Source organism: Lepus europaeus, chromosome 15 (assembly GCF_033115175.1).
Source record: "Lepus europaeus isolate LE1 chromosome 15, mLepTim1.pri, whole genome shotgun sequence".
Lineage (NCBI taxonomy): Eukaryota > Metazoa > Chordata > Mammalia > Lagomorpha > Leporidae > Lepus > Lepus europaeus.
The window spans coordinates 22,327,976-22,349,302 of NC_084841.1; positions in this window are offsets into that span (position 1 = coordinate 22,327,976).

Here is a 21,327-nt window from a genome sequence, read left to right on the forward strand (position 1 = left end):
TTTCTTTTTTTAGTTAGTTGGGCCAATGGGGTGTCATAAAAAGCCAAATCACTGTTTTTCAATGAGTATTATGATTTTTGTTTCTGATATTACAGAGTGTTGCATATTGCAATGTCGTGTAGATAATCTCTCATGTTTCCTAACAGAGATGTCAGATTTTTTTTTGTCTTTTCCTTGTTCCATCTATGATTGAAATCATGTCATTTTTCACTGAATGGTGTAATGTAGGAGCTGTTTTCATATTACAGAGATCCAATTGTTTGATTCAATATCTTTTACTGATTAATTGTTGCAATGTAATTTAGGTAGCTGAATTGCATTGATCGACACCTTTTGTATAAATAAAGTAATTAGATAGAGGGACAGGGCAGTCTATATTGTCTGTCTACTCTTATGTCAAGATGCCAATACCACATGATATTCAGAACTATAGATTTATTGAGTAATTTTTTCAAATCTGGGGTAAATGTCCTCAAAGACATATTGACTAGTCTCATTCCATTGAATTTAAAACTAATTATTTGAGTAGCCTTCTCAATGTTTGTGACTACAAAGTTCAGTGAAGGAAAGTTGATACTTTGACAATGTTGGCTACGGATATGATATCTCTTTCACTCTTTAGCATTTCTTTTTTTGGTTAAGAAGCCAATTAAGCTGTGTCCTACTTTTTACAGCTAGAGTACCTAGGTTCATTTTCTAGTCTGGCTCCTCACTCCAGCTTCCCTCTAATGTGTATGATGGGAATCAGTGATGATGACTTGGATTTTTGACTTCTTGTCCTCTATATGAGAGACATGGATTGAGTTCCTTGCTCTCATTTTTGGCATAACCCTGCCCTACTCATTGCAGGCATTTTCAAAGTGAACTAGCAGATAAGAGCTGTCTCATTGTCTTTCTGTCTCTTTCTCTGTTTTTCTCAAACAGGTAAGAAAATAAATATAAATGCATTGTGGTACAAAAAATTTGGAATACATGGATAGATTTCATTCATAATAGGTATTTTCCATGTACGTTTTTGTGTGTGTGTGTGTTTTATTTGAAAGGCAGAGTTTCAGAGGAAGAGAGATCTCCATCCACTGGCTTACTCTCCAAATGGCTTCAACGAATTGGGTTGGATCTGAGTGAGGCAGAAGTCAGGAGCTAGGAGCTTCTTCTGGGTCTCTGGCATGGTATAGGGGCACTTGGGCCATCTTCTGCTGCTTTCCCAGGCACATCAGCAGGAAACTATATAGGAAGTAGAGCAGACAGAACTCGAACTGGGCTTCACAGGTGGTGGCTTTAACTGCCATGCCACAACCCTGCTCCTCAATGTAACTTTTGAAGCTTTTTCACATCTTTCCAAGCTCCCCTGTTTGAAATTACCCAGGTAAGCCTGAATTATCAGCTACTTGAAGGTAGGAAGATGGTTTTTACCTTTTTACATTAGGCAAAGACATAGTTACTTGGCCCTCAATAAATACTTATTAATAAATTGTATCTTAAATGCTGTTTTAAAGATTATACACAAATGAAAACATGCCATTTTACTGATTCCTCTATACCTTTTGTTTAGCACTGCATTTGAAATAAATGCAGAATTTATTTCACTTTGTAAACTCAAAACTTAAAAACCATTTTATATTGTCACGTCAAAATACTACAATACTGCGATTGTAATAAATTAGTAAATTACAGCACTGTGGCATGGCGGGTAAAGCTGTTGCCTTCAGCGATGGCATCCCATATGGATGCCGATTCTAGTCCCGACTGCTCCACTTCCTATCCAGCTCTCTGCCATGGCCTGGGAAATCAGTAGAAGATGGCCCAACTCCTTGGCCCCTGCACCCATGAGGGAGACCTGGAAGAAGCTCCTGGCTCCTGGCTTTGAATCAGTGCAGCTCTGGCCGTTGTGGCCATCTAGGGAATGAACCAGCATATGGAAGATCTCTCTCTCTGTCTCTCTCGCTCTAGCTCTGCCTCTCCTTCTCTGTCTGTAACTGTGACTTTCAAGAAAATAAATAAATCTTTTTTTAAAAAAAAGAAAATAATCTGAGATACAAACCCAGGCACTTAGTATGGAATGGTGGCAACCCAAGCAGTGCCTTAATAACTGTATACAACACCCATCCTGCTCTATGTTTTTATTGAAATAACTGAACCATTTTTTCTTAGACAACTCATACTTAAGATGTTTACTACATGGTCAAACCTAACACTGTATCACTTTTACACTGTAGGTATGATCCCATGTTTGAGTTTGTTTTCTATTAAAATGATATTTAATGTCATGAAGGATTGTCAGTGATTAGCAGTATAATTAAGTCCACATGTGGATGACATGAAAAATCCGTAATATTTGTGAGTCAAAGGATAATTAAGTACACATATGGATGACATGAAAAATCTGTAATATTTGTGTGTCAAAGGTTATGAGGCATGCTATTTCAAGATGACCAAATCATTTTTATAGCTTTCTATACTTTTATACTCTAAGAGGCATTGATAATTTAATAGGAAATTCAAAATTCCTTTATATGCTAAGTCTATTCATTTCTTATATCATCTAAATGTTAAAACAAAAAGAGAAAAATGTCACTATAACTTTGTAAAATATCATAGGATAAGTGCCACATCCCATGTTACTTTCAACATTTTAAAATACATTAATTGACTTATCCTGGATATGGCTGAGGAGTTAAGAGAAAGCAATAGATGGAGAGAGTATGGAACTGCTGTCCTTCACAATGACTGAATTCCATTCTAACAAAAGTGCCTCTGTGAAAAATTTACTGTTAAGTTTGAGTTTCTATGTGGATCTGTTAAGAAACATGACTCAATCTGGCCAAGGTGCAGATTAATGTGCCTGTTTTAAGCTAGTCTATTCTGAAGATCTAGACAGTTCAGAGTAATTTCTTGGCATGAACAAAATGAATTGTAGTTGAGATAGAAGGTCTGAGGTCAGACAAATGAAGCACTATCACTATGATAAATGAGAGGACGAGGAATGATCTAGAACTTCAGATGGATATCACAAATAAGTATCTCTTTCTGTCTATCTCTGACTCTGCCACTAAGGTGTTTCTCCATTTTTGTGTTTGTCTCTGTCTCTCTGTGTGTCTTTCATGCATGCACAAACATATACAAAATATACATCGAGATCTGTTTAAAGGAGGAGGGGGATTTAGAATAAAACAAAGTGCTGAGAGGACAGTTTTATTTAGGAGAGTTACCTTATGATTTGAGGATCTGAATGAAGAAGACACTTATAGAGTGCTAAGGGTTCCATGAACGTTTTCAAAATTTATTTTGAAAATCAGAGTTACAGAGAGAGAGGTAGAGGGAGAGGGAGAGAGAGAAAGGGAGAGATCCTCCATCCACTGGTTCACTCCTCAGTTGGCCACAACAGCAAGGACTGGGTCAAGCCAAAGCCAGGAGCCAGGAGCCCTATTAGGGTCTCCCAGGTGGGTGGCAGGAGCCCAGATCGTTGGGCCATCTCTGCTGCTTTCCCCTGGTCTTCATCAGGGAGCTGGATGGGAATTAGAGTAACCAGGATATAAGTTGGTGTCCATAAGAAATGTCAGCATCAGAGGTGGCTACTTTACCCACTATACTACATGGCGGCCCCCACACAACTGTTTTGAACTTTTCCTCTATCAGTAACATTTTAAGAGAGGAAGCTAACTGATGAGGCCAAGGCAACTTCGGCTGGCTGACAAGGTCACAGCAGAAGGTTTGTCTCAGCAAGGCGTGAGAAGGACAGCTGCGGTCCTCTTGGTGGTTTTAGGTTTGATGGGAACTAAACTCTGCATAAGCAAACTGGAGCTTCCTGGTGGTCCTGCTAATGATCGCTGTATTCCTAATTTTACGGAAGAGCACTTAGTCTCATAACCTCCAAAATGTCCATTGCCTTGTAGAATTTTAATCAAGCAGAATGTTAGTGTAGAAGAAAGGGTCTGCTTTGAACTTGGGGTTTCTAGTAAAGATTAGATCAGGAAGGTACTATTTTAGCTTATGTAGCCAATTTCTGCATAGTTCAGCAGCACTCGAGGCCTTGGCTTGTGTGGGCAGCCTGCTATCTCACACCTGTCTGTGATTGTAACCCATGCTCTGAGTATGCCCTTGAAAATAAAAAAAAAAAATGTAATTAGAAAAAATGGACAACAGGCTTTTCATTGTAAGAAAAAATCATTATGTGGCTTATAATATAAAAATAAAGTCTGGTGCTCGAAAGCCAGAGCCATGCCATCAGCCTTGCTGTGAATGTCTCTCATTTCTTCAAGCGCCAACACCTCTCACACCTTGGGGCCCCTGGACTGGCTGGAGCTGGTCTCCGGCAGCTAACTAAAGAGAAATTTTGTATATCACACCCACAAACACAATCATAAACCAAAAATCTGGAAAATTATATAATGAATAGCAAGGGTAGTTGAAAAGAGCTGTATTATACAAATAAAAGAAAACTGCATCCAAAACATCAGTGGTTTGCAAGAAAATTTTTCACTAATATTATATTTGATTTTTGTAATGTATTGTAAATCATGGCCCATCTCAACAAATATTTCCAGAGACAATGAAAGAAGAATATTTAAAATCATTTATTTTACACAATCCCTCAGTCTAGAAATAACATGAAATTTCCATACTTATTCCATTAGATACAGGAAATCACAGAGCCATGTTTAAATTCAACAGGAAAAGATGACATAAGACTTTTGCATGACCAGTATCACAAAGAGTGCAGTGAAGATGGGTGAATGCTAGCATATTTTGCCATTTTAGAAGTATACAAAATGCCGGTGCTGTGGCTCAATAGGCTAATCCTCCGCCTGCGGTGCCAGCACTCCGGGTTCTAGTGCCAGTCGGGGCACCGGATTCTGTCTCGGTTGCTCCTCTTCCAGTCCAGCTCTCTGCTGTGGCCCAGGAGTGCAGCAGAGGATGGCCCAGGTCCTTGGGCTCTGCACCCGCATGGGAGACCAGGAGAAGCACCTGGCTCCTGGCTTCGGTTTGACTCCCTGCGCCAGCCGCAGCCGCCATTGGGGAGTGAACCAATGTAAAGGAAGACCTTTCTCTCTGTCTCTCTCTCTCACTGTCCACTCTGCCTGTCAAAAAATAAATAAATAAATAAAAAGTGTTAAAGGGCAAAATCAATTTAAATATTAGAAACACTTTTACTAATAAATTATATCATTTAAATGGGGGAAATAATATTACTGTTATTAAAAATGTATTTTCTATATTACTATTAACTAAACTGATCTGTCAGTCACTACTATTCCACTAAGAAGCGTAAGGGAACATTTTTACTCTAACAATAATAAAAGCCCCTATCCCGCACCACAATCTATAAAGTTTACTGGCTATGAATTAAGGGTTGAAGAAAGAAAGAGGAGTACAGGTTACTGACATGTGACACTCAAGATTTAGACTAGAAAGAACAGACTTGTTTTAAAGTCAGTTTAAATAGACCTTCTAGTGATAGTGGGCATAACTGCAAATATGGTCCCCACGTTTAATACCAACTGATGTATATGTGCCTTTTGTAATTTCCTTGAGTATGAATGAGGTATAATATGATGGATAGAACTTCCATGATCTTAGTATGTTACATGGCATTGATAAAGGGGATTTGCATATGAATTGAAGTTTTTGTGGATTTTGATTCAATTGAAAGGGAGATCATCCAAAGTAGGCTTTACCTACTCAGATGAGTTCTTCAATAGGTGCTTAAAGCAAGGAACAAAACTGAGCAAAATTAATAGAGTATTGACTTGATCATAAAAAATGAAAAATAACATACACACACACAAGAGGAGCTGGAGTTGTGTGACAGCAGGTTAAGCCAACATTTTGTTTTTCTTTTCTTTTTTTTTTTTTTTTTTTTTTTTTTTTTTGACAGGCAGTGTTAGACAGTGAGAGAGAGAGAGAGAAAGATCTTCCTTTTTTCATTGGTTCACTCCCCAAATGGCCGCTATGACTGGAGCGCTGCACCGATCCGAAGCCAGGAGCCAGGTGCTTCCTCCTGGTCTCCCATGAGGGTGCAGGGCCCAAGGACTGGGCCATCCTCCACTGCACTCCCGGGCCATAGCAGAGAGCTGGATTGGAAGAGGAGCAACTGGGACAGAATCTGGCGCCCCAACTGGGACTAGAATCTGGGGTGCTGGCGCTGCAGGTGGAGGATTAGCCAAGTGAGCCATGGCGCCTAAGCCAACATTTTCAACACCACCATTCCATTTTCTGAATTCTGGTTGGAGTGAATCCTGGCCACCCTGTTTCTGATCCAACTCCCCGCTAATGTAGTTAGGAAGGAAGCAGAGATGACCCAATGCTTTGGTATTGTTTTTCTAGGCCCTTGAGATGCATTGCTAGATCATTTATTTGATACTTTTCCAGTTTCTTGATGTAGGTGCTGATTGCTATAAACTCCCTCTTAACACTGTTTTTGTTGTATCCAGTAAGTTTTGATATGCTTTATTATCATTGTCATCAATTCTAGTAATTTTAAAAGAGTTATTTATTTGTTTGAAAGGCAGAGTTACACAAATCACTGGAGAAGGAGAGAGAGAGAGGGAGATAATCCATCCTCTGGTTCACTCCTCAAATGGCCTCAGCAACTGGAGCTGAGCTGCTCCAAAGCCAGGAGCCAGGATCTTCTTTTGGCTCTCCCACATGGGTGGCAGGTTTCCAAGGACTTGTGCTGTTTTCCCAGGCACATTACCAGGGGGCTGGATTGGAAACAGAGCAGCTGGTTCTTGAACCGGTGCCCATATGGGATGCCAGCAATCACAGGCAGCAGCTTTACTAATTACAGCACAATGCTGGCCCCTCTAGGAATTTTTGGTTTCCCTTCTGACCCATGTTCATTCAGGAGCATGTTGTTTGGTCTCCATGTGTTTGTATATTTCCAGAATTTTTTAAAATTGTTACTTTCCAGCTTCACTGGATTGTGGTCAGAAAAGATATATGGTATGATTTCAATTTATTTTTTAATTTGTTGGGAATTGCTTTACGGGCTAGCATATGGTCTATCCTAGAGAAAGTTTCATGAACTGATGAAAAGAATGTATACTCTGTAGCTACGGGATGATGTTCTATAGATACCAATTATGTCCATTTGGTCTATAATGTAGATTAGCTCTGTTGTTTTTTTGTTAATTTTTTGTCTAGTTGATCTGTCCATTGATGAAAGTGGGGTATTGAAGTCCCCCATCATTTGTTGTATATACAATTACTATATTAGCATCTTCTTGTTGAATTGATCCCTTAATCATTATTAATATCTTTCTTTGTCTCTTTCAATAGTTTTTATATTAGAGTATATTTTGTGTATTATTAGGATCGTTACAACTGATTCATGAGGGCAGGGGGGAAATTGCTACCTTATCTTCTACTGCCAAAAATAATATTGTCTGGGTGGCATAAATAATAGAAATCAATTTATCATATTCTAGAGATTGTAAGTACAAAGTGAAAGTACTAGAGTGCTTGGTTCTTGTCTAAAACTATACAAACGGATCAGCAAAGCTGAACAGAGAGCTCAGAGTGAAATCATCCATATATTATCAAATGATATTTAACCAAGGTGTCATGTACACCTGGCTAAGCAGACTGTTCTGTAAATGAGGATGAGGAAAACTGGATATGCATATACATAAGAATGAAATTTAGCCCTTATCTCATTCCACATACTAAAACCTTCTAAAAATCTAGTAAGACTTAATATAAGACCTGAAAATATATACCATTGTGTTGCAGTTGATTTCTCAACAATGTTGCAGTGGATTCATTTCTGAGAGGAGGAGCATGGTGGGGGCAAGAGGTGCGGAGTCACCACATAGACCCGGCTTGCCAACGGCCACCTTGGCATGGCCTTCTCATTCCACCACACCATTGGTCTGAGTAATGATTTTTTTGGAGTTGACTCCAAAAGTGCAGGCAGCCAAGACAAAAGTAGATAAATGGTAGTACAATAAATTAAAAAGCTTCTGTACAGCAAAGTCAACAAAATTGTGAAGAGACAACCTAAAAACTTGGAAAATATATTTATAAGTTATATATCCCCTATAGGGTCTTTATGCAAACTAAAACGAAACTCAAACAACTCAGTAGCCAAAAAATAATCTATTTTGAAAATGAGTCACTGGCACTGTGGCTCACTAGGCTAATCCTCCTCCTGCGGCATCGGCACCGCGGATTCTTGTCCTGGTTGGGGTGCCAGATTCTGTCCCGGTTGCTTCTCTTCCAGTCCAGCTCTCTGCTGTGGCCCGGGAGGGCAGTGGAGGATGGCCCAGGTGCTTGGGCCCTGCACCCGCATGGAAGACCAGGAGGAAGCACCTGGCTCCTGGCTTTGGATCGGCGCAGCGCGCCAGTCATAGTGGCCATTTGGGGTGTGAACCAATGGAAGGAAGACTTTTCTCTTTGTCTCTCTCTCTCTCTCACCCTCTAACTCTGCCTGTCAAAAAAAAAAAAAAAAGAAAAGGGAAGGGAAGGGAAGGGAAGGGAAGGGAAGGAAAGAAAAGGAGTCAAAGGGTCCAGCATTGTGGTGCAGTGGGTTAAGCTGCTTCTTCCAATGCAGGCTCACATATCAGAGTGTGGATTCAAGGTCTGGTTGTTCTGCTTCTGATCCAGCTTCCAGCTTATGCACCTGGTAAGGTAGAAGAAGACAGCCAAAGTTCTTGGGCCCTGTCATCCATGTGGGAGACCCAAATGGAGTTCTTGGATCTTGACTTCAACCTTGCCCAGCTATTGCTCTTGCAACCATTTGGGGATTAAACCAGTAGATGGAAGATCTTGATGTCTCTCTCACTCTCTGCTTTTTAAATAAATAAAAAATAATATTAATAAAAAATGAGTGAATGGTCTGAATAGACTTTTCTCAAAAGGAAACATGTAAGCATATATATGAAAAATTTCTCAATATCACCAATCATTAGGATAATGAAAATTAAAATCATAATGATATATTATTTCACACATGTCAAAATGGTTATCATAAAAATGGATTTTTCTTTAATTGATGTAATTCATATAGCTTAAATTGTCAGAGTTCCTGACCAGATAAGTTGTTGACCTCATGACACATTGTTATTCCAAGTTCTATTTATGAAATGAGAGAACTGGTTAAATAACTCAATCACTTCATGGTTCTAAATGTCTATAATTTTATTAAATATATATTTTAAAATGTCAGCCTGGAAGACATTATATGTTATGAGCCAGATGCAACAAGACACATACCACCCCACCTCACTCATTTGTGGAAATAAAAAATCTGATCTCATAAAAGTGGAGAGTGGAGTTTTGACCACCAGGGACTGAGTTATTGGATATGCAAGAATTGGGGCAATGTTGGTCAAGCATACAAAGCTTCAGTTAGATAAAAGGAATAAATCTGGATATTTGATATACAATATGATGAATATAGTTAACAATATATTGTACTTTTGAAAAATGCTTAGAATGTTAATGGAAAGTGTTCTCACCATAAAAAATGATGGCCATGGAGCCAGTACTATGGCCTATCAAGTTAAGCTGCCACCTGCAGCACCAATATCTCATATGGACACCACTTTGAGACCTGGATGCTCCACTTCTGATCCAGCACCCCGATAATGCTCCTGGGAAAGCAACAGAAGATGGTCCAAATGCTTGGGCTCCTGAAGGCATGTGGGAGACAGGGAAGAATCTCCTGGGTCTTAGTCTGGCGCTGCTGTTGCCTTTGTGGCCATCTGGGGAGTGAACCACCAGATGGAAGATTTCTCTTTCTCTCTGTCTCTGTCTCTCTCCCCACCCTGTCTCTCCCTCTCTGTAAATCTGCCTTTCAAATAAATAAAAAATAAACCTTAAAAGAAGATGACTATGAGGTAATTCACGAATCAGCTGGCTAGATTTAGTCATTGTACAATGCTATGCTTCAAACCATCATGTGGAATATGAATAATATGGATGATTTTATATGTGAATTTAAAAATAAAAAGTTGTATTGAATATTATGTTAAATAAAGATCAATAAAGAAGGGTTTAATTTAATGATAAAATTAGAAATAATTTCTTTATGGTTTGATTAATACCTTGCTATATAGTGTTATCCTATATCTATCTATCTATCTATCTATATCTATCTATCTATATCTATATCTATATCTATCTATCTATATATATATATTTTAGTGGGAGGTAAAATAGCAAGGTTTATTAGGAAGGGACATCTGTAAGGACGGATGGGCACCTCTCCAGACAGAGCCTGAGAGACTGGGGAGGAGGAAAGAGGGAGGTTACATGTTGAGTGGAGAGATTACACCTGACCAGGCCAGGCAGGCGGCTCAGCAAAGATGCAGAGAGCTGAGTGCACAGTCCAGTTGAGGCTGGGGGTTTTTAAGGAGATGGGTCTTGCTTCCCCACCTCTGCTCCTCTTGGAACAAAAGGGCTTTTTGGATGTAAATAGAAAAACTTCTCTTGAAGGTCTGAAACAAAGGACTTTATGGATGCAAATGTTATTAGACAGGAGGAAGCGAGCAGGGTGTTTGAGATGCAGATACTAGGCTGCACCTGGGAGATTGTGGAAGGCAGAAGGGGGCAGGGCAGGATTTGAGGGCCAGGCTGCCCCTGAAACATTATCAGGATGACTTTGAGATGCAGATGCATATGCTGGACATAGATGTCTTCTCTTTAGGCCTGTTACACACACATAAGCTCATAACTGACTTCCTACCTAGCATTCCCCCCTCAAGAGGTAATACCCAAATAAAAATATTTTAGGCTGGCACTGTGGCTTAACAGGCTAATCCTCTGCCTTGCAGCGCCGGCACACTGCATTCTAGTCCTGGTTGGGGCACCAGATTCTATCCCGGTGCCCCTCTTCCAGGCCAGCTCTCTGCTATGGCCCGGGAAGGCAGTGGAGGATGGCCCAAGTCCTTGGGCCCTGCACCTACGTGGGAGACCAGGAGAAGCACCTGGCTCCTGGCTTTGGATCAGCGAGAAGCGCCGGCCGCAGTGGCCATTGGAGGGTGAACCAACGGCAAAAAAGGAAGACCTTTCTCTCTGTCTCTCTCTCTCACTATCCACTCTGCCTGTCAAAAAAAAAAAAAAAATGTGAAAGATTATTTAAAAAATAAAGGAAAATTATTCTTGGATTTGTGTTCATACCCTGGTCGTCATAATAGGCATCATCATGTCTGGTTGGGTTCTTAAGAGAAGCGACATTCAGATTTTGGGATATTTTGAGCCTATGTTTCTGAGTTCCTAAGCAGAAGGTAGCATTGATTATCAACCACATAAGTATGTAAGGTTCCATCTGAATCTCACATCCAGGTATCCTCTGTTATGCTCCAGCTGATGCTACTTGGAGTAGAAGGGTGCTGTCCCTTGAATTTTATTCAAGTTGCAAATCTGTAAGCAAAATAAGTTATTGCTTTTTGTGTTTGTGCAAATTGACTATGCTTTATTTATTTTTTGGATATTTGATCCAGATTGACACTACACCCATATATGTTCAGTGATAAATTTTAGTATACTCATATATGCATTGATGAATAAGCTGGGTATGGGTATGCTCACCCATCTGTCTTCACATCACACATGGGTTCACACATCAGAAAACACCCTCATAAATGAATGCACTAAATTTGTATCCAATTCAAGCACATGTGGAACAAAATATCTAAGCAAATGTTAATTGAATCATTTACTAAGATGAGGAGTTTAAGATTTTTTGAAAATAAATTGAACCAGGTATCTATGTAATAATTTTCAATTTTTAATTATTGTGATGTCCTTTAAAGTTTTATTGCCTTCAGTTCTATCACTTATTTTCTTATTTCCCTATTTCTTAGGGAAATAATTCCTGTTTCAGTTTTTATTTTGACTTACTTTTGCATTTATTTTCTTTGATTTTTATTTTCTTTCTACTGACCTGGCCATGTTAAGACAAATTGTATTGAAACTATTATTAGTAGTTTTATGTCCCAAGATAATCTTAAAAATGCAACAATGTGGTTAACTGAGGCCTTAAATCAATGTTTACATTTTGCATAAAAGCCAAGAGAAGTATTGTGTGAACAGTGTGATGACAAAATATGAGTTCTTTTGGGGAATCAGTCATACATTTATCAGTTATGTAAATATCTGTGTATTTGATTTCTGTTAAAAAGTTATTTTGGTTTTGTTATTGTTATCTCTCTACTGAATTTATAACATCCATAACTTCTTTTTTTTGTATAAACCATACCAACAATAAAATTATGCAGGAAAGAAAAAAAACTAAAAAGAGGCTAAACTGACATAACAAGACTTAAGGTGCAATTCATAAACCGAATACTAAAATCAAAGATGTTTTAAAAAAACTAAAGAGCTATAGGGTTGGAAAATAAGAGAAAATATTAGTAATTGGGAAAACATAACTACTCAGAAGTATTTTCAATGAAATACAAGAGTGGGGCTGGCATTGTATCATAGCGGGTAAAGAGGCCATCTGCAACAATTGAAATCCATATGAACACCTGTTGCAGTCCTATTTGGTTTAGCGGGGATCCAATTCCCTGCTGATGCTCCTGGGAAGGTCATGGAAGATGGCCCAAGTACTTGGGCCCCTGTCATCCATTTGGGAGATACAGATAAAATTCCACAGGCTCCTGGCTTCTCTGGGCCAGCCCCTGCCATTGCAGCCATTTGGGGATTGAAACAGTAAATGGAAAACTCTCTCTCTCTCTCACTCTAACTGTACCTTTCAAATAAAATAAATAAATCTATAAAAAATAAAATACTATACAAGAAATAATGGGAGGGGCATCTGGTGCAGGTTAATCCTGCTTCCAATATTATAATGCCTGAGATCTAATCCCATCCCTGTTTTTAATCCAGCTTCCTGCTAACACTCTGGGAGGCAGTAGATAATGGTTAAAGTAATTGGGTCCCCTACACCAAAGTTAAAGAACTAGATGTAGTTCCTGGCCTTAGTTTCTGCCTGGCCCAGTCTCAGCTGCTGTGGGTATTTTGGGGAACTGAAGCAGCATTTAGGAAATCCTCCCTTTCCCTCCCCCTCCCCCTCCCCCTCCCTTCCCCTCCCCCTCCCCCTCTCCTCCCCTCCCCCTCCCCCTCCCCTCCCTCTCCCCCTCTCTGTCTCCCTCTTTCTGTCTTTCAACACATACACATAAAAGTAGAACTCAGATATAACGGCTTAGTAAAGGTACTTGTTCTGATGTTTCATACTAAGTCACTAGCTGTATAAACATTTTTTGAAAAACAAAATTATTGGATTCTTTTCACTATGACTTCCCATACCTTACTGCTTCATTCAAGATTTAATTATTCTAATATCTAACAGGAAGACATATTAGTTATATTTAAAATGTATTTATTCTATTTTCACTACAATTGATAATCTTCTTGGGTGTGGAATTCTTTAGGACTTTAAATGGATTATTTCATTGTATTTTGGCTTCTGTTATTGTGTGTGAAAAGTTGCTGTCAGCAGGACTGCAATTCAATTGTATGGAATCTGTCTACTCTATTTAGGCCTTTTCAACTTTTTTATTGATCCATGTGAGAAATGTAATGTTATAATTCAATACAAAGGAAAATATTACCAGAAAACAGCAGTGGGGTGCAAGAAGCAATCCTGAAAAACACATTGAAAATGTTAATGAGCCTTCACAATATCAAGAAAAATAAAAACATTTATGATATTTGATATTTAGTTTTATTCTCAAATTAATTTTTGTTTTATTAATATAAAGAAAACATATTTCATGTATTCTATAAGTACAATTCTAAGGAGATATAAATAAAATATTTATAATTTTTGAACAAATGTAGATCAAATATAAAATAACATAATGAAAAATAGAAGGAGGACCCAGAAGAAGTCCTGGTGTTTTAAAATTATGTCCTTTGGCCGGCGCCGTGGCTTAACAGGCTAATCCTCTGCCTTGCAGCGCCGGCACACTGCATTCTAGTCCCGGTTGGGGCGCCGGATTCTATCCCGGTTGCCCTTCTCCAGGCCAGCTCTCTGCTATGGCCTAGGAAGGCAGTGGAGGATGGCCCAAGTGCTTGGGCCCTGCACCTACGTGGGAGACCAGGAGAAGCACCTGGCTCCTGGCTTTGGATCAGCGAGATGCGCTGGCAGCAGCAGCCATTGGAGGGTGAACCAATGGCAAAAAGGAAGACCTTTCTCTCTGTCTCTCTCACTATCCACTCTGCCTGTCAAAAAAAAAAAAAAAAAATTATGTCCTAGCTGACAACAAAGGTAACATAACTGGCTTTAAACATAAAAGAAAGTATAAACTAAAACTATATTTAACATATTTGGGATGAAAAAACAATCTTAAGGATGCACTTGATAAATAATCAGTGTAACTGAATTTTCCTTTCAAATTATTTTACACTGACTATTAGATAGCATGTGCATATATCTTCATATATGTAATAAGGTGACATTTTTCATTCAAAGACTTGTTAGAAAATGTAAATTTTAACCAGGAAAGAGTGCCAGAGACTAACCCTGGGAACCAACACAATAACAGACTGCCTGAAGGGATCATCACTGATAACCAGTGTCTGCTGGCACAACCAGTTCCTGACATTAAAACAAAACCAGATGTGAGCCACACCTATTTTCATGTGGTCATTTTTGGTCCCAGGATTCCCCTTGCAAGGAGAGGGGCTTTTAAATTGGAACTATTCATTCCAGAATAATACCCAATGTCAGCTTCTAAAGTTCATTTCATGACCAAAATTTATGTAGTTGAATTATGAAAAATATGCTACAGTATTTTTAAACGCTCGGAGTTGCTCATCACTGTAGATTGTTAAGTTCTACCATCAATCCAGGCTTCATTAAGGCTTCCAATCCAGATGGTCCATTAGCAAATGAAGCATTGGAACAAGGGAAGACCATGGAACCCCAAACTGTAGAAAGAGCCAGAGCGTGGATTAGGCTGCATGCCAGGAATATTTGCATTGATTATGTCACCAGGTGTGTATCACATCTTTTCTGACACCATGTTTTCCTTCTTTTGCTTGGATTTAATGGGTACAGTTTTAGAAATCTTACCTAGGTATCAAACAAGCATTACCAAATCTATGTCTATTCCTAACTCACTGTTGCTAAGCATGAGCAGAAGTTAGAGGAATCATCTAGATTCTGGCAAAATGTTTATAACAGTGGTTTCTTTGTGCTTTTGTTCATTTGCTCCATCAAAGCGTAAGTGTAAAGCACTGTGAATGAAGGAAGCTGTCAAGATTTCACAGCAGGAATGTGGGTGTTCTTTTTTTTTTTTGTTATATTTTTGAGGGAGTTTTATTTTACTTTTATGAACTCCTTTTTCCTTGTCTATGGTGGCTTAGCTGAATTTGTTAAAATCAGATAATATGTAGAAAATGGTTTCTACCCAAAGCTAACTTTATTCGAGGCTGTATCGGCAAGTTTGATTTTCTGAATCAAAACAGACAAATTAAACAAAACATCATAGCTCTCACTAATGATACTATGATATCGCTGCCATGCTTATATTCTCATCTTTAAAATTTCTTGTGACCACTTTGTGTTATCTGGAAACTTCTATAAATTTGGGGGTTTTAAATAAAATAGTTTTTATTATTAAAAAAATCCTCTCTTAACCTGTGCACTATTGATGTGGCTCATTCTGAATTGTGATGATTTGTCCTGTATGTTATAAAGTATTTGACAGCTTACCTGAAATCTGTCTTCTAGAAGCCAGTAGTACCCTTCAGGTTATTAAAATTGAAAATCTGCAGAAGGGACAGGTGTTGTGGCATAGTGGGTTGTTGCTGTTGATTTCTCAACAATGTTGCAGTGGGTTCGTTTCTGAGAGGAGCAGCGTGGTGGGGGCAAGAGGCGTGGAGTCACCACACAGACCCCGGGAGTCAGGTGAAAGCAGGCTTGAGGTGAGCAGCCGGCAGACTCGTTTATTACAGTTGGTACAATAGCTTATATAGCCAAGACCAGCCAATCTGGTCAAGGGGCGGTCTATGCCCCAACCAATCACAGCCTGTTGCCAGGCAGTTTCCAAATCCATCCAATCACAGCCGGTTGCCAGGCAGTTTCCAGAGCCATCCAATCACAGCCTGTCGCCAGGCAGTTTCCAGAGCCATCCAATCACAGCCTGTCGCCAGGCAGTTTCAAATCCATCCAATCACAGCCTGTCGCCAGCCAGTTTCAAATCCATCCAATCACAGCCTGTTGCCAGGCAGTTTCCAGAGCCATCCAATCACAGCCTGTCGCCAGGCAGTTTCAAATCCATCCAATCACAGCCTGTCGCCAGGCAGTTTCAAATCCATCCAATCACAGCCTGTCTCCAGGCAGTTTCAAATCCATCCAATCACAGCCTGTCGCCAGGCAGTTTCCAAATCCATCCAATCACAGCCTGTCGCCAGGCAGTTAGTTTCCAGAGCCATCCAATCACAGCCTGTCGCCAGGCAGTTTCAAATCCATCCAATCACAGCCTGTCGCCAGCCAGTTTCAAATCCATCCAATCACAGCCTGTCGCCAGGCAGTTTCAAATCCATCCAATCACAGCCTGTCGCCAGGCAGTTTCAAATCCATCCAATCACAGCCTGTCGCCAGGCAGTTTCAAATCCATCCAATCACAGCCTGTCGCCAGGCAGTTTCAAAAGCCATCCAATCACAGCCTGTCTCCAGGCAGTTTCCAGAGCCATCCAATCACAGCCTGTCGCCAGGCAGTTTCCAGAGCCATCCAATCACAGCCTGTCGCCAGGCAGTTTCCAGAGCCATCCAATCACAGCCTGTCGCCAGGCAGTTTCAAATCCATCCAATCACAGCCTGTCGCCAGGCAGTTTCCAAATCCATCCAATCACAGCCTGTCGCCAGGCAGTTAGTTTCCAGAGCCATCCAATCACAGCCTGTCGCCAGGCAGTTTCAAATCCATCCAATCACAGCCTGTTGCCAGCCAGTTTCAAATCCATCCAATCACAGCCTGTCGCCAGGCAGTTTCAAATCCATCCAATCACAGCCTGTCGCCAGGCAGTTTCAAATCCATCCAATCACAGCCTGTCGCCAGGCAGTTTCAAAATCCATCCAATCACAGCCTGTTGCCAGGCAGTTTCCAGAGCCATCCAATCACAGCCTGTCGCCAGGCAGTTTCCAGAGCCATCCAATCACAGCCTGTCGCCAGGCAGTTTCCAGAGCCATCCAATCACAGCCTGTCGCCAGGCAGTTTCCAGAGCCATCCAATCTCAGCCTGTCGCCAGGCAGTTTCAAATCCATCCAATCACAGCCTGTCGCCAGGCAGTTTCAAATCCATCCAATCACAGCCTGTCGCCAGGCAGTTTCCAAATCCATCCAATCACAGCCTGTCGCCAGGCAGTTTCAAAATCCATCCAATCACAGCCTGTCGCCAGGCAGTTTCCAGAGCCATCCAATCACAGCCTGTCGCCAGGCAGTTTCAAATCCATCCAATCACAGCCTGTCGCCAGGCAGTTTCCAGAGCCATCCAATCACAGCCTGTCGCCAGGCAGTTTCCAGAGCCATCCAATCACAGCCTGTCGCCAGCCAGTTTCAAATCCATCCAATCACAGCCTGTTGCCAGGCAGTTTCCAGAGCCATCCAATCACAGCCTGTCGCCAGGCAGTTTCAAATCCATCCAATCACAGCCTGTCGCCAGGCAGTTTCAAATCCATCCAATCACAGCCTGTCTCCAGGCAGTTTCAAATCCATCCAATCACAGCCTGTCGCCAGGCAGTTTCCAAATCCATCCAATCACAGCCTGTCGCCAGGCAGTTAGTTTCCAGAGCCATCCAATCACAGCCTGTCGCCAGGCAGTTTCAAATCCATCCAATCACAGCCTGTTGCCAGCCAGTTTCAAATCCATCCAATCACAGCCTGTCGCCAGGCAGTTTCAAATCCATCCAATCACAGCCTGTCGCCAGGCAGTTTCAAAATCCATCCAATCACAGCCTGTCGCCAGGCAGTTTCCAGAGCCATCCAATCACAGCCTGTCGCCAGGCAGTTTCAAATCCATCCAATCACAGCCTGTCGCCAGGCAGTTTCAAATCCATCCAATCACAGCCTGTCGCCAGGCAGTTTCAAAATCCATCCAATCACAGCCTGTTGCCAGGCAGTTTCCAGAGCCATCCAATCACAGCCTGTCGCCAGGCAGTTTCCAGAGCCATCCAATCACAGCCTGTCGCCAGGCAGTTTCAAATCCATCCAATCACAGCCTGTCGCCAGGCAGTTTCAAAATCCATCCAATCACAGCCTGTCGCCAGGCAGTTTCCAGAGCCATCCAATCACAGCCTGTCGCCAGGCAGTTTCAAATCCATCCAATCACAGCCTGTCGCCAGGCAGTTTCCAGAGCCATCCAATCACAGCCTGTCGCCAGGCAGTTTCAAATCCATCCAATCACAGCCTGTCGCCAGGCAGTTTCCAGAGCCATCCAATCACAGCCTGTCGCCAGGCAGTTTCCAGAGCCATCCAATCACAGCCTGTCGCCAGGCAGTTTCCAGAGCCATCCAATCACAGCCTGTTGCCAGGCAGTTTCCAAATCCATCCAATCACAGCCTGTCGCCAGGCAGTTTCAAATCCATCCAATCACAGCCTGTTGCCAGGCAGTTTCAAAAGCCATCCAATCACAGCCTGTCTCCAGGCAGTTTCCAGAGCCATCCAATCACAGCCTTTTGCCAGGCAGGCTCCATTGCCAGGTGGGTTTCAAAACCATTCCTGACTAACTGACGCTCACTTGCCAGTGGCCACCTTCGCATGGCCTTCTCATTCCACTACAGTGGGTTAAGTCACCACTTGGGTTGGTTACAGCCCATATCCAAGTGTCTGGTTTGAATTCTGACTCTGCTTCCAATCCACTTCTTGCTAATGAGCACTCTTTAAATATATATATTTAAGAGGTAGAGTTACAGGCAGTGAGAGGGAGAGACAGAGAGAAATGTCTTCCATCCACTGGTTCACTCTGCAAATGGCCGCAAATGCCGGTGCTGCGTCGATCCGAAGCCAGGAGCCAGGAGCTTCTTCCAGTCTCCCGTGTGGGTGCAGAGGCCCAAGGAGCTGGGCATCCTATACGGGCTGCAGGCGGAGTATTAACCAACTGTGCCATGGTGCCGGCCCCTCTAATGAGCATTCTTAGAAGGAGAAGGTGACGGCTCAAGTACTCGAGTGGAGATACAGACTGTAGAGGTACAAACTATTTTCTGGGCTCTTGGCTTCAGTTAAGCTCAGGCATTTGAAGAATGAATAAATGGATAGAAGGTATGTCTCTCAATCTCTCTCTCTCTCTCTTTCTCTCTTTTTTAAATAAAATGAATGAACTTTTTTTTTATTAAACTTTTATTTAATGAATATAAATTTCCAAAGTGCGGCTTATGGGTTACAATGGCTTCCCCCCTCCCATAACTTCCCTCCCACCCACAAACCTCCCCTTTCCCGCTCCCTCTCCCCTTCCAATCACATCAAGATAAAATGAATGAACATTTTCAATTTATGAGGAAAAGTTTAATTATTATATATAAGAAATAGAAAATAGCAAGTGTTATTGAAGATGTAAGGAAATTGAAACCCTATGCTTTGCTGGTAGGTAGTATATTGAAGATACTATAGAAACAGTATAACTATTCCTTAAAAATTAGACATAGAATCATCATAAGATCTAGGAACTACACACTGGAAGCTGCTCAGCCGAAAAACTGAAAATGTGGATTTGAATCAATATTTGTATACTCTTTTTTTGTTGCAGCATTATTCACAACAGCCCAAAGCAGAAGAAACCCATTTTCATTGATGGAATAATAGATAAACAAAATGTAACACATCCATACAAAGGAATATGATACATACTGAAAAAGAAAGATGTTTCTAATGCATGCTACAACATGCATGAACTTTAAGGACATTATGCTCAGTGAAACAAGTTAATCCAAAAATAATAATTACTTATCATCCCAGTTATGTGAAGCACCTAGAGAAGTCAATCATAGACAGAACATAGACTTGTGTTTGCCAGAGGGAAAGGGTGAAAGTGGTGGGGAGTCAATGAGTTCAAAGTTTCCATTGAGGAAGATGAAAAATTCTGGAGCTGGATAGTGATGATGTTCATAACAGGACATGAATGTTTTTAATACCACCGAGTTGTACACTTAAAACTGCTTATAATGATAAATCATGTTTGTATATTTTGCCACAATAAATGAAAAATAAAACTACAGGGTAGCACTTTTTCAAATACCTCCAAAAAACTCAAGAGGAGAGTTTACCCTCTGTTGAGAACCACTGAATAATGACAACATCAAGTAGCTGTGTATCCTCTAACCATGGGGATCCATTCTGAGAAATATGTCACTGGGTGATATCATCATTGTGAAAGCATCAGAGTGCACCAACACAATAGAATGGCTACAGTGGCACGAGCTGACATAATCTAATGGGACCACTGTTGTACACATGGTCCATCATTAACTGAAATGCCATTATGTGATACATGATTGTACTGGAAAATACATAGGAAAAGAGAAATTTACATTCTCCATTATAAGTTATTTCAGTTTCTGGAGGAAGAGTTGGAAATATCTTTTATATTTAAAAATGAACTTTTATTTCTTTGCGTTTTTATTTTTCTTTAACAAAAGAGCAATTGCAATTTTAATTTTAAAATTAGAAAAATGCTCACATGTTTACTCAACCAAAGGGTCACAGAAATGCTCTCATCGATGCCATTTGTATCAAAGGATGGTAACAAGAAAAAATTTTACACACCTATTATATAAGCATGTTTACTACAAACCATTTATCATGGGCTGTCCAAATGTATATTGTGAATATTTTATGATGTTAGACTTTCAAAGGCTTAACATTGATTTTTATCCTAAACTCTTGTGTTTCTGTCTGTATTCAAACCTTTTAACAAAAAAACAAACAAACAAACAAACAAAAAAAAACACTTCAATTTTGTGGAGTTGTCTGATTTTCCTAGATTTTTTACTTTATTTCTAAATCTTGATGTTAATTAATTTTAACAGATTCAATCTGCTTTGTAGATACAATTATAAGGACATAATGACATTCCCTTCCCTCCTCTTACCTGTTCTCCTTCCCACACTCCTGCTTTCTCCCTTTCTCTCTTATTTTTATGTCTGCTGACAAACAGTTTCAATATATACTAGTGTCCTCAAGACACAGATGAAACTGTATTCCTGGATTAAAAAGAGTAACACAGTTATTATATATATATATATAACAGGATTCAACAACCAAACACTTAAAGTATGCACTATGATATGATACTATCTGATAACTGAGATCGATGCATACTTACCTAGCAAAGATTTGCAGAAATTTAGATGAGCATTAGGTTCCACATTCCAGAGACTACA